Source organism: Xyrauchen texanus, chromosome 33 (assembly GCF_025860055.1).
Source record: "Xyrauchen texanus isolate HMW12.3.18 chromosome 33, RBS_HiC_50CHRs, whole genome shotgun sequence".
Lineage (NCBI taxonomy): Eukaryota > Metazoa > Chordata > Actinopteri > Cypriniformes > Catostomidae > Xyrauchen > Xyrauchen texanus.
In genome coordinates, this window is record NC_068308.1 from 10609887 (window position 1) to 10624172 (window position 14286).

At 38.2% G+C, this 14286-nt stretch overlaps 1 protein-coding gene across 2 annotated transcripts in view; it reads right to left on the minus strand.

The window, feature by feature from the left end:
* Nucleotides 1-14286, minus strand: part of plce1 (phospholipase C, epsilon 1) — a 164683-nt gene that overhangs the window by 86194 nt on the left and 64203 nt on the right. Inside the window, exon 1 of one of the 2 annotated variants that reach the window (XM_052102803.1) lies at nucleotides 9875-10005. The exons of the other annotated variant lie outside the window; for it this stretch is intronic. The gene's annotated coding sequence lies outside the window, so the exon portion shown is untranslated. Of the gene's footprint in view, nucleotides 1-9874; nucleotides 10006-14286 lie in introns of those variants that run through there. 2 annotated transcript variants of the gene reach the window in all.

The following is a 14286-nucleotide window of genomic DNA, read 5'->3' on the forward strand; positions in this document are numbered from 1 at the left end:
TCACTCTGCTTAACATCCCCATTTGTGTTTCATGAAGGAAAGTCATAAGGATTTGGAAAGACATAAAGGGGAGTAAAGAATGACCATTTTTATTTTGGGGTAAATTATCCCTTTAAAATAAAAATAATAAAATACCCAACAAGGAGCTATTGGTGTCAACAACAGACAAAAGATTTTATGTATTTCTGCTTTTGTTCAGCTTGTATTTGTGACTCTCAGTTGAATAGGCATCTCAAAATCTCTTTTTAACTAGCTGCTGCTGGAGGGTATGCGCTATAAGAGTGGATATTGAGAACTATCCCAGGTCTTCACATCCAACTTCTGATTGAGAGAGAGCACTGATTCAGTCCTACGTCGCAGTTACACATATCCCCTCTCTGCAGGGAGCAGCCATTATTTCACCATTACTGAACCCAGGCAGCACCTCTGCCAGCTGCTTCTAGGAAAGTCATTACAGCTGTTGTCTGTGCCCTTCCTCAGAAATGATTGACCCGGCTTCTCTGCCACCTCTCTCACCAAACGGAGTTGGCTCTGATGAACAATAAGCCACTCTCATTGGATAAATGGATTCAACAGCGGTGCAGCCTAGGACACTGTCTGGTGTTCACAGATAAACTGAAGTGGCCGTATCAAGAGGGACATCAAGTGACCTTGAGGGCATTTCACATTGGTTGTGTTTTGAAAGTAAATAAAATAAATAATCAGAACGAAAACTATATATTTAATACCCCAAGCTCATTTAAGTTCATTTTCACAAGTTGATTTTGCAGCCAATATAAAGACCAGCTACTCACTAGTATAATAGTGTTGAGTCAGAGATATTTTAACCATTTAACCCTCTGAGTCTGAGGGTGTTTTGGGCCCTGGAGAAGTTTTGACATGCCTTGACATTTGTGCTTTTTTCAGTTGCTTAAAAACATATTAATGGCTAAAATCTGATTACACTGTATTCAGCACAAACTGGGCTACAATAATATGTGAGCAACATGTGTGTGTGCATGTTTGTATTTTTGAGAAAATAACGTGTATGCATGGTTTTTGAAAGTCATTAAAATAAGGTCATATAACACATATTAAACATTTGTCCACAAGCCTTTTGAGAACTGGATCTTGTAGTCTAGAGTTTTTGCTACAAAATGATGTGAAAACCATCCTGATCACTTATGCATACAAAACAATATAGTACTTTAACTTTTGTAAAACACTTTGTGTTGAAAGCTCATATGCAAGGAGGCGTGAACTATCATGAATATTGAGGTAAATCACACCCGAGGACACAAAAGACCCCACCCCTCGGGCCATCAATGAGGAATGTGACAGAAAGAGAATAAACGTGAGGAGACTTAATGATCAAAATCAAGTTTTAAGTTAAAATAAGTTACATGAAAGTTACATCTTTACATAAAGACTTTACTTAATTTTAGACCTACACTACCATTTAAAAGTTTTAGAAGTCTCTTCTGCTCACCATGATATTTGATCCAAAATACAGTAAAAACATTGTGTGAGCTCATTTTACAATTTAAAAGAACAGTTTTCTATTTGATTATATTGTAAAATGCAATATGTGATCAAAGCAGAATTTCCAGCATCATTACTGCAGTCTTCAGTGTCACATGATCCTTCAGAAATCATTATAAGATGGTAATTTTCTAATATGGTCATATTTAAAGTGCATTTTACTCATTTACACCTGAACACATATTTGCAAGCACAAGCATTGATGATAATGAGGCAGTATAAACACTAGATAAAATATAATCCAAACGTTCATATTATTTTTATATCATATTTATATCATACAGCATACAATTTAAATACCTCCTTTAGCCGAAACAGCATTTAAATGTAACTAAAACTTGCTTATTAGGAGTCATATTTCAAATGTCATTACTCTGAATCCTGGCTGGCAAGTCTGGAAACAGTCCCACTAGTAAAATATGTACATGTTTATATAAAATAGCATGTCAACTAATGAAAACTTACTCGTCTGAAATTTTATCCTAGTCTGGATCAAATCTCTCTTCAAAATACAAACGTTCATCGGAGTCCCGCTCTTCTGAGGAAAATTGTAACTCTTCCTTCCTATCCAGGAGTTTCATCGCCTGTGTATCATTACAAACGCGCAGTGAAATTAATGAACTGTTTACATCAAACCTCTGAACACTGTCGGGGGCGTGCACCATTTCCCTTGATCGTCTCAGCACATTAGCGTTTGAATGGTGCACTCTGCTGCTGGGTGGGATCACATTAGAGATAAATAGATGAACCAGTAAAAACTGTACATCGCTTTGTTTCATACAGATTACTTTGCAGGAGAATATTTGTTTTACATTTGAATTGTTTTATTTAAAAGTATAAATCTTAAGCTTTCTTTAGACATATGTTTCATTTTTGTGTGATAAGTATTCACGGAGTTTCAGTTCATTTTTGTGATGCGTTTCAGATGATTGATATCAGACGTCTGATAGCTCATCCTTTTTATTTTCTTTATTTTACAAAAGCACAAGATTTTGTTGTTATTGTGAGTGTACACAAATAAAAGTAGACCCTTTATAGTCTCTAATGATGTCTTACATTTAAATGACGGAGTATTTTAAGTTGTTTTTGCTGTAATGACAAACATATCCAGCAGGACACACCGGCGAGGGTTAAGCTCTGAAGGTGTTTTTAAAGATTTCCTGTTTCAGTGGCATACCCAAAATAAACTGCTTACAAAACAGGGTCAAGTGTTTGGTATCATTGTAAAGAAAACTTTTCATATTTTTAACTATATAGATGATGATAAATTCTGAGACTCTCAGCCTAAGAATCTGCTGAAAAAAACTTAATAAAAAATTAAATCACAAAGAAGCCTTATTTTTTTCTGATTTGCCATTATCTCATGGTATAAATAAGGTGGCTCTGATAAACTGCTTTTATTCCCAATCATGTCAACTATAACTTTTATGTTGATACGACAAAGCAATCAAAAGTTATAGCATTACATAATTTATCCTAGTGTATAAAAACATCTCCAAGTGTCCAGAAGCCTCTCCAAACAAATAAAACATAATAATTGTACATAAGAACTAATTACATATGCAAACACAACAATGACTAAAGGTATGCATAGCATACACACATGATTTCAGTAATGAGATTGAAACAAAAAAACATCCAGTGAGCGGTAGTTCTGCAGATGAAAACACCTTGTTGATGAGAGAGAGGTCAGAGGAGAATGGCCAGACTGGTTCTAACTGATAAAGTGGATGGTAACTCGGATAACCATTCTGTAAAATTGTGGTGAGAAATATATCATTTCAGAATGCTATTCTGAGATGCAGGTTGGCGCAGTTTTGGAGGCAAGAGAGGGACATACACAGGTAAATATTGCTGTTTATTACTATCTATTAGTATACTGCAGCATTTAAATGAACATGCATTGATTATTTTTAACTAGATTTTTACAGAATTTTGAATTTTTTTAATTAAATATTTAGAATATACATTGCATCAATGGCAGATTGATGCATGTAAATGATGGATCGCAATCATTTAAAAAAAAAAAACATTAAGCCATTTTAGAGCAAATTCATAAATATGGAGATATATACTGAATCTAATCAAAAAGATGGGAAAAATAATTGAGATATAATATTATTTTAACTATATCACTCAGCCCTACTCAGTATTAGGCACAGATCAATTTCCTGGTAACATAAGCTTATGTAACATTTAAAGGGTGAAAGGTGGGTACCGTCTCTAATTGGACATGCACCATGTCGAGAATAAAGGAGCTTATTGCCACAGCAACCAGGATGAGAGACTGCTAATTGTGCTAAGCAAGTCAATTGCTCTGTTCCTCATTTTTCTCACTTCAAACAAAGAGATAGCAACCGAGAAACTGAATCAAGATGAGTTATGTAATGATGAACCAATGCTCTTTTGATATTGTCAGAAACAGCATTTAAGAGAAACAGTTTTGATAAAGAAAAGTTAGTTGCTAGTTGAGTATACTTCATACCTAGTATAAAAGGCTATTTTTTTTTTTTTATTGCATTTGACCAATTACAACACTTGATCTCCTAATATTTACTGTTGGATTAAACTTTAATCTTTCTTTAGGAGCCTTGATAGCCAATGGATTATATGGTCACTGAGCATTATTATAAATTGTACCACAAAGTTGCTGAATTCTTGATTTTGATTGGTTGATTGATGTTTAAAGATGTTGTGTTACAGTTCCATATCACTTTGCATGGTTTATCCAACCTAGTTACAGCAGCTAAAGCTGTAAGCTAAAGCAGTAAGCTAAAGCTGTAAGCTAAAGCAGTAAGCTAAAGCAGTCTTAAAGTCTTCAAGGAGAAGCAGCAACAAAACAGCGTTTCTGACAGAGGTTCAGAATAAGAGTGGAAAATTATTTACAAATATTTGACTGCTTGTGTGTAAAAATTATAATAATATTATAAGTTAACCTCAAGGAGGTTATCGTTAAAAAATAAATCATTAAAAATAAGGCATGTCATGACTCTTAACAGGTGGTGTACGAACGTAGTTCTACACACAAGAGTGTTTAGGGGTGATAACCTGAGAAATGTCTTTAAAAAAAATTATGCTTTAAAAACATTAACGCAATTAGTCGTGGCTCCTGACCAGATGGAAATTCTGTAATAAGGAATTTTACTACAAACGGAGCAATTCAAGCTTGAAGTACACTTTTACACTTTTGTGAGTCGCAGTCAGCAGGAGGGCATACAGCACACATCAGAATGCAGCGGTCTTGAGATGCATTTTAATCTTTATTTGGGGGAGTTTTTCAACAAATATTGACATGTGATTAATTGCGATAAATCTGATAATTTAATTAGCATATAATGTAATTCATTTGATAAATACATTTTCATCGATTGACAGCCCTACCTCCTAGTCAGGAGTTGGCAAACCTGGCATCCAATTATTGAAACATGATTGGATGTGTTGGTTAGAGCTACTTTGACTCATAATTTAACTGATGCCAACTCCAACCATAAGACATGGGGTACTTCATATGCCATTGCCTGAATCTTGGATAGACCTCACCGAAATTACCGGCCGGTTGAACTGTGAAGAACCTCACTGATCTGGGCCTGCATCACCTTGGTCAACGCTCTTAAAATGGAATACATAGACTATCAATAAATTGCCAACAAAAGCCTTCAACAGCCAACTAACAAAAGAACAATGCATCTATACGAACTTCTGCAGTTAATCCAGGATAAACTTCAAAGACATTGGTTATTAATCTTACAGTTCATACTAAATCTTTGTTTAAACACTGAACCTTAACATTTACTGAATTATTTCAAACCATGACTTGCACTGCACACAAAAAATTTATATTGGCATTATATTCATGATGTTAGACATTGTATGTAATCAAACTACACAATGATGACTAAGACTTTATAGATATTACGGTATTCATTTTTGTTATAGCATTATGTTCTGTAAAGCTGATTTGAAACGATGTGTGTTGTGAAAGGCACTATACACATAAAAATGACGACTTAAGATGCACTCAAAATTTTTTAGTTTGCTATTCACAAGCATCTGCTGAAATGGACAATGCCTCGCAAAAAAAAAAGATCTCAGAAGACCTCCAATCAAGAATTGTTGCTTTGTAAATAGCTGGAAAGTGTTACAAAGTTATCTCAGAGTTTGCATATTCATCTGTCCATAGTTAGTAAATGTATTTATAAATGGAAACGATTTAGTACTGTGGCTACTCTTCCTTAAAGTGGCCGTCCAGCCAAGATGACTCAAAGGGCACACTGCAGAATGCACAATGAATAAAAAATAAGAACATTAGAGTGACAGCTAAAGACTTGAAGGAATCATTAGAACTGGTTAACATATCTGTTCATGAGTCTACTAAACAGAAAACATTAAACAGGCATGGTGTCCATGGCAGTACACTGCGAAGAAAGCCACTGCTTTACAATAAAAACATTGCTGCGCTCCTGAGGTTTGCCAAAGACCAACTTGACATTCCACAATGCTACTAGGAAAATGTTTTATGGACTGATGAAATTAAGTTTGAATTGTTTGAGAGAACACGCAGCACTACGTATGCCGCAAAAGGGCACCAACATGAAAATGTCCTCCCAATGGTGAAGTACAATTGGAGGGAGCATTATGCTTTGGGGCTGCTTCGGGGCCCGGTTCGCTTGCCATCGAGGAAAAAATGTATTTCCAAGTTTGTCAAGATATCCTATAGGACAATATCAGGGTGGCTTTGTGCCAGTTGAAGCTTGGTAAGTTTGGTAATGCAGCAGGACAATGACTCGAATAAAATAAATAAATAAAATAAATAACTTCGAATAAAATCTCTATTTCTCTGTTATCGACAACTTTATTCATCTATTGTCGAATAGTCATTTGATCTCATTTAAATGTAACATGAGATCACATTAAACTCTAATGATGAGAGCAGCACTGCAGATCCGGCCTGACTGAGGAGAGGAAGAATTACACAGCTCACAGTCCAGATGCACTATAAACTTTCCAAACAGCTTCAGATGATGTAGATTGCAGAGTATGGGGGAATTATATTGCAAAAATACTAAATAATTAAATACAGAAGCACTCTCATTGTGGAATAATTGGAGCCGGAAGTCTTTAAAGGAAACACCCCGACGTTACATCTTTAATGCAGTTATATTTAATGCTTTGTAGCTTTATTAAAATTAAAATGATATGAAAGCGGATCATGTAAATTTCTCCAAACTCCAAAACTGGCATTTCTCTGTGCAGTCAGCGCCTCTTCTATGAGTTGCGCGAATGTGCCGATCTACGGGGAAGCGATTGAAACTGCATCCGGCTGAGGCACACTGTCGCAGAAACGCTCATCTCTCGAGCACGCACACGTAAGGCAGCTAGATTATAACGTGATGGCTCACGACTGATTGAATTATATAGTCACTGTGCGTTTCTTATCGTGAAGAAAATTGGTAATATGCAGCTTTATTAATAAGAGATAGTTTGTTTTTTGAGATGATGATGATTGAAGTGAACAGAAATGTGAGAGAGGGTAGTCTTCGCCCCATTATACACTGCAACAAATACATTCTTGATTTATTTTTGTTTTGGCTTGTTTTCCTGTATAAATATATTTTAAAAAAAGATTCACCTGAGAAGCAGCATATAAGTTGTTTAGCCTAGGCCATCTTTATGTAGAGCAACAATTCTTTTTATCAGATCATCAGAGAGTTCTTTGCCATGAGGTGCCACGTTGAACTTCCAGTGACCATTATGAGGGAGTGTGAAAGTGATGACACCAAATTTAACACACCTGCTCCCCATTCACATCTGAGACCTTGTAACACTAATGAGTCACATAACACCGGGGAGGGAAAATGGCTAATTGGGCCCAATTTGGACATTTTCACTTAAGGGTGTACTCACTTTTGTTGCCAGCGGTTTAGACATTAATGGTGTGTTGAGTTATTTTGGGGGACAGCAAATTAACTGTTATACAAGCTGTACATTCATTACTTTACATTGTAGCAAATGTTATTTCTTCAGTGTTGTCACATGAAAAGATATAATCAAATATTTACAAAAAAATGTGAGGGGTGTACTCACTATTGTGAGATACTGTACATTCCTTTAAAGCAAGTCTAAATATCTTATATGTTGCTTCTCAAGTAAATGTACCTTGATTAAAGCATTTTTAGACCATTTTAAATGGAAAACGAGACAAAAACAATGGGATTGTTTGCAGTGAATTTCTTTACTGAATTAAACATAATAAAATATATTTTCCCCTTTTAATGCAGTGAATGTCATTTAGAGGTATTTTTAAAAGACGATTTTGTCCTTTTTATTGTTAGTAAGCATGTTTAATACAACCTTTTATGTGGGGTACAAGCTAAATTATCGGTAAAGAGGTAATGATTAATTGTTGCAATAATCGCAGATTAGACAAATAATCGTTCTAAAAATCTTTAAAATAATTGAATATCAAAATAATCGTTAGTTGCAGCCCTAAACCCAAAAGAGATGCTGTGGAATGACCTCAAGGGAGCCGTTCATACCAGACATCCTATGAATATGGATGAGCTGAAGCTGTTCTGTAAGGAAGGATCTTCCAAAATTCCTTCTGAACGTTTGCAGGTCTAATCTGCATCTACCGGAAATGCTTGGTTGAGGTTATTACTGCCAAAGGAGGATTGGCCAGTTATTATGGGATGCGTTCAATAAAGGGGCAGTGGTGGCTCAGCGGTTAAGGCTCTGGGTTACTGACCAGAAGGTCATGGGTTCAAGCCCCAACACCACCAAGACACCACTGTTGGGCCCTTGAGCAAGGCCCTTGAACCTATCTGTTCCAGGGGTGCCGTATCATGGCTGACCCTGCACTCTGACCCCAGCTTAGTTGGGATATGTGAAAAATAAATAATTTCATCATGTATATGCAGAAATGTATGTATAATGTGTGCCAATTGATCAATTATAATTATAAATACATGAAAAAAGAAAATAGTATGTGTGTTGTTAGCTTAAGCACATTGTTGTTTGTCTATATTTGTGACTTTGATAATCACATTTTTTTTACCAATTAATGTGGAAAAACCAGCTAATTCCAAAGGGTTCACATACTATTTCTTGCCACTGTAAACGTGAATACAAGTACAAAACAGCAAACACATTATTCCAGTACTGCACCTCCAAAATGGGCCCTGCTCATGATAAGAGCTAAGTCTGCTTTTGCCAGATCTTAAACTGGACCTTAGAGACTTAAAATAGCTCAAACTGCACGTTCACTAGCCACCTGAAATGTTTCTTTGACACAGAAATGTTTTTCGATTACAAAAAGCAAAATCTCCTCCAAACCTCTCTGAAATGGCATTAATACAATTACTTGAGCTCAATCCATTCAAGTCCGTAGACTGAATCTCGGCCAACTTTCAGCTGCAAAAATGATGTCAGTCCAGGCCCATGAACTGAAAACCAACATCACCAAAAATACAGGTCATGAAAAGGACTTAAAGAAATAGTTCACCGAAAATAATTTGTATGATTATTTTTTCTTTTTTGGTATGATTTATTATTTGCATAATGACTCCTGGGATAATACTTGGCTTTAAGAGTATATTTTAAATTAAGACCACTTCACTGTTACACAACAATTTGGCCAAGACCTTTTGATGCAAAATCAGCATGGCTACTCTTGCACCTGTGCCTGAAACCTTGACATGCTTCAGTGACACCGCTTTTCAAAACTATTGCAGTGTTTCGCTCTAGAAATCCTTTCAAAGTTTGACATGTTTCCCAGTCCTTTCACTGAAATAAACTCTCTCTCATTGGCATGGCTTCCAGCTGACCAGAGCACTAGCAGGTGCGTGAGTCACCTCTAACTGCCCTGTGAAGAGGACGGTGCAGTGACAGTCTCTGGGCAGAACTTAGCTTTTGGTTTTCGTAACATACTACGATATGTAACACAACACCACCATTACAAACAAGGTAGTTAATCAAGTTTCTAACTTTAATCATATTATTACCATGTTAATGGAACTGAAGATGGAATCACAATGTTTGAAGTGCACCCAAAAATTTTAATAATGTCATTTACTTACCCTCATGTAGTTCCAATCCTGTAAGACTTTCTTTCCTCTATGGAACACAAGAGGAGGAATTCTGAAGAATGTTGAAGCTGCTATTTCCATACAATAAAAGTGAAAAGTGAAATTCTCCAACATTTCCTTTTGTGTTCCACAGAAAAAGTTTTTGGGTTTGGAACAACATGAGGCTGAGTAAATTATGACCAAATCCTCATTTTAAACTAAATCTTCAATAAAATCTCACTGTGAAAATATTCACACATCTTCATAGTGTGAGTCTCCCAAAGCCATACCTCACTTATGTGTCTTTGCTCTTTCAGTTCTCTGTAAACCGATATTCAAGTATTTGACAGGGATAAGCTGAAGCGGTGTCCCTGTCTTGATGTTCTGGGCTCTCTATAGCCACTAATCCAGCAGGTGTGCATTGTACAGAGCAGCAAATCTTTGGTTGAATGTCCAGCGCAGGCGCTGAAACTGTAGCAGAGGGGGTCAGTGTCCCTGTCCGGCTCTAATGTCCGGCAGACATACAGGAATGGCAGGAATACCTTGAGAATGACTGACACATAGCAGCTGAGTACAGTACTCAGAACGTCCAGTCCCTGCTGGCTACACACACACACACACACACAAACAACAACAGCTTTGCGAAATATAGTTGCATAATATTTTGAGTTAGTTACGCTTAAGCTAATGCAATAATGATTTTTTCATGGAACATATGGTGAATTTTAGAAGCATCTTCATATACCTTCTTCCCAATGACCAAACATTACCATAGTAACCTCATCTGTAAAGCTCCAAAAATGCCAAGAAACCTACCATTAAAGCGCCATAAAAAAATGCATGTGAATTGTGCTCTATATTCCAAGTTTTCTGGATCCATACAATAGCTTTATGTGAGAAACAGGCTGAACTTTCAGTATTTTTCACTGAAAATCTTCCACTCCAACTCTCAAATTTCACTCTCCATTCCAAATATACGAACTAGCACATCATGCTCGGTTGAGACGCATACGAGAATCAAAGCAATTTAGTGTCTGCAAACCTGCCAAACGCATCATTTTTAAATCTGAACATAGATTGGCCAGACAATGCAGAACAAAGCAGATAATGTCTGGCTTTGAAAAAATTTGACTATAGAGAACAAATAATTTGGATTAGTATTATGTTGTTTTGTTACGGTCACTATAAACTGTCTCAAGACAAAAGAACTCTGTAAAGGTTCTTCAAAATATGTTTCACTGAAAAAACTAAAACATACATGTTTGAAACAACGTGAGGGTGAGTAAATAATGATAGAATTCCAATTTTTGGATGGACTTTCCTTTTAAGTTTGAATCAATTAATTGTTTCCATTACATGCAAGACAAAATAAGGGCTACAAATATTCAAGATGTTGTCGTCTTGCTCACCATATAAAACCTAATCGAACAGCTGACTGAACATTTCATTTGCATGACAGAGCTAAATTTGCACATTAATCAACCTGTCCTTTTGGTTCGTCTGTACCCATTATGTACCATAAAAAGCCCATGAAAGCAGAAACACAGCCACCTAGCACGCATCTAATGCATGTGTTTACTCTGCAGCCAGCCATTTCCTGTATCTTGCTTTAACTGTAACCTTGTGCATTAATCCAGTGGTTTCCAACCCTCAAACACACTTCCTGTCACTAGTTTGCGCTTCATTAGTGGTAGATTAATGCAGTGGTTCCCAACCCTGGTCCTGGAATATCCCCAACACTGCACATTTTGGATGTCTCCCTTATTTGATACATCTAACTCTGCTCATGTATCTTCTATGAACAAGCAGATGAGTTGAATCAGGTGTGATAGATGAGGGAAATATCCAAAATGAGCAGTGTTTGGGGGTACTCCAGGACCAGGGTTGCGAACCACTCCATTAATCTACCACTAACGAAGCGCAAACTAGTGACAGGAAGCGTGTTTGATTTCTTCAACCAAGCATTCGCTGACAGAGCTGGCCTTGGGCGTAATGACTCAGCATGGACACTCAGGGGTTAATACGGGGTGACCCGAGGATCCTTCTAACACTCATTGCAGGGTCTCATGTGACACAAACACAGCAGCTGTCACAGACAGACAGGGTGAAGAGGTTCAGAGAGAGTTTGTAGGTAAGTGGCACAAGCAGGGTGGTCTAGGGTTACAGTGGAGATGGGCCAAATCTGGACCAGAGTTCAGTGCATTTGCTTCGATCCTGACACCAAGAGTGGACAATGAAGAACATCACCTAAGTCGGACACGTGCCCCGATATTCAGATGAATGGCTAAACAATATGTTTTTTCAAGTGGACAATTACAATTATCCCCCCTCTATTTTTCCATGTTTTTTAATTCAATTGTTTCATTCTCAAAGCTTTGTGGTATTGTAGTTCACACCCTCAGTGAAGATGCAAGTACAGTCTTTCTCTTTTTGTATGATTTTAATTAGATTTTTTTTTTGTAATGTTTGTAATGTTATAATTCACGTTGAAATGGTTTGATTTGGTGCATGGCTTAGAACACCTTATAACTAAAACTTTGTGAAATCACTATGGAAAACTGAATGGGAAAATGACTTCTGGAACCATTGCTATAAAAAAAAAAAGTGGGAAGGCACTGTAGAACTCTAATGGGTGTGTCATGATCAAGTAGATTTTATCGAAGAATACTACAAATATCAAAAACCAAAAAAAGTGTCGAAAAAAGCATTTCAGTCCGTTAGGAATATGCATCAAATACATGTTATCTAGATTTTTGTTACAGGTTGCAACATAAATCTGAAGCTAACTTTAAGCAATGGGTTTGAAATATGTATATTTAACAAAAAATAGTTAAAATGGATAGCTCTTTTTGAACTATTCTAAGAGGGTAAACTCAAGTACATTACTTAACCCCTTTAGTGAATGTGACATAAGTTTTAAAAGATGAACTCGTGAACTTGCCAATAAATCCAAGTAATTGTGCTTAAGCTAAAACCTCAGCTGCCTCCACCAGTGTCCTTCATTGTATGAAAAGTAGACCGCACAGCAGCGGCACTTGCAATATTCCTGAGGGAAATACAAATAGCTTTCTTAATGCATTATAATTGTGCGTGACAAATTCTGGCAAAAACGATCATCTGTTGAGGTTAAAATCGTGCTTGTGCCTCATTGATAAAACTTCCACTAAAACAGTCCACAGTAGCTGTGTTTCCACTCAAGTTCTAAATTTTGTTTAGGTGAAAAAACGAATCGGTTACCTAACGTAACCTCGGTTCTCTCTAGATGAGGGAACGAGTATTGCGTAAGCTAGCTTACGCTACGGGAAAGATTAATCTTTTCTGAGATATTGAAGCCAAAAAATTATCCTTAATTTTGTATCCATTGTCAACGCAGTGCAGCAGCTGCATACCTTGAGCGGGCTAGCTAGCGAGCTCATTGGTTGCTCTGCGGCAACTGCTGCAGCCTATAGACGAACTTGAGTGAACTCGCTTCCAATGACAGAGCCCGCGCCGTCACTGTATCAAAGCCCACCAGAATGGGCGTGGCTAGAGTGCATATAAGCGTAAGTTCAGTAGGCTGGAACCCTGGTTTTCATTGAATGAAGCGAAAGTCGCCGTGGCGCGAAGCACGGCCGGCTACGCAATACTCGTTCCCTCATCTAGAGAGAACCGAGGTTACGTTAGGTAACCGATTCGTTCTCTTACGAGAGGTTCTCTCATATTGCGTAAGCTAGCTTACGCTCACGGAACCCATTGTCAACGCCGTGCGCGTCAAGCATCCACTGCATGAGCCCCGGGGTGGGGGACCCGGGGAGCCCTTGTGAGTGGGGAATAATATTTGGCCGGCAAGAGTGCGGGCCAGTGTGTGTGTAATACATAAGCACATAGTGGGAAGGGAAAGACAGAGTGGCAGTGCCGGTCTGTGTGGAATGTGTCCCGTCAGTGCAGCTCACCAGGGGAGCTGTAGCGTATTAAACCGCTAGTAGTTTTGCCTGCAGGGCGGGCACTTCCAGATTGTAAAATCTGACAAAGGTGGAGGGGAAAGCCCAGCCCGCTGCCACACATATCTCGTGAATGGAAATCCCACTGGACCATGCCCACGAGGAGGCCATGCCTCTAGTGGAGTGAGCCCTAATGCCTAACGGGCATGGTAGGTCTTTTGACGCGTACGCGGCAGCAATAGCGTCCACTATCCATCTAGACAGTGTCTGTTTCGAGGCGGCAAAACCATTGGTGCACCCTCCGAACGAAACGAAAAGCTGCTCAGAGCGTCTGAAAGAGGCGGAGCGCGCAGTATACAATCTCAGTGCTCTGACTGGGCAAAGGAGATTGGCGTCGCGTTCGCTATCGGATGCTGGCAGCGCCGATAGGGAAATGATTTGTGCTCTGAAAGGAGTACCGATCACCTTGGGGACATAGCCGTGTCTAGGCTTTAAAATGACCTTGGAGTCACTTGGTCCAAACTCAAGACACGCAGCGCTGACAGGCAGCGCGTGAAGGTCTCCCACACGTTTAACTGATGACAGGGCAGTTAGAAAAACGGTTTTGAGTGAAAGGTATTTCAAATCCACGGATTGAAGCGGTTCGAAAGGGGGGGCTTTCATAGCTTCGACAACTACGGAAAGATCCCAGATAGGAACCGATGGGGGGCGCGGGGGGTTCATCCTTCTAGCTCCCCTGAGGAAGCGGATGACCAGCTTGTTTTTTCCCAGTGACTGGCCGT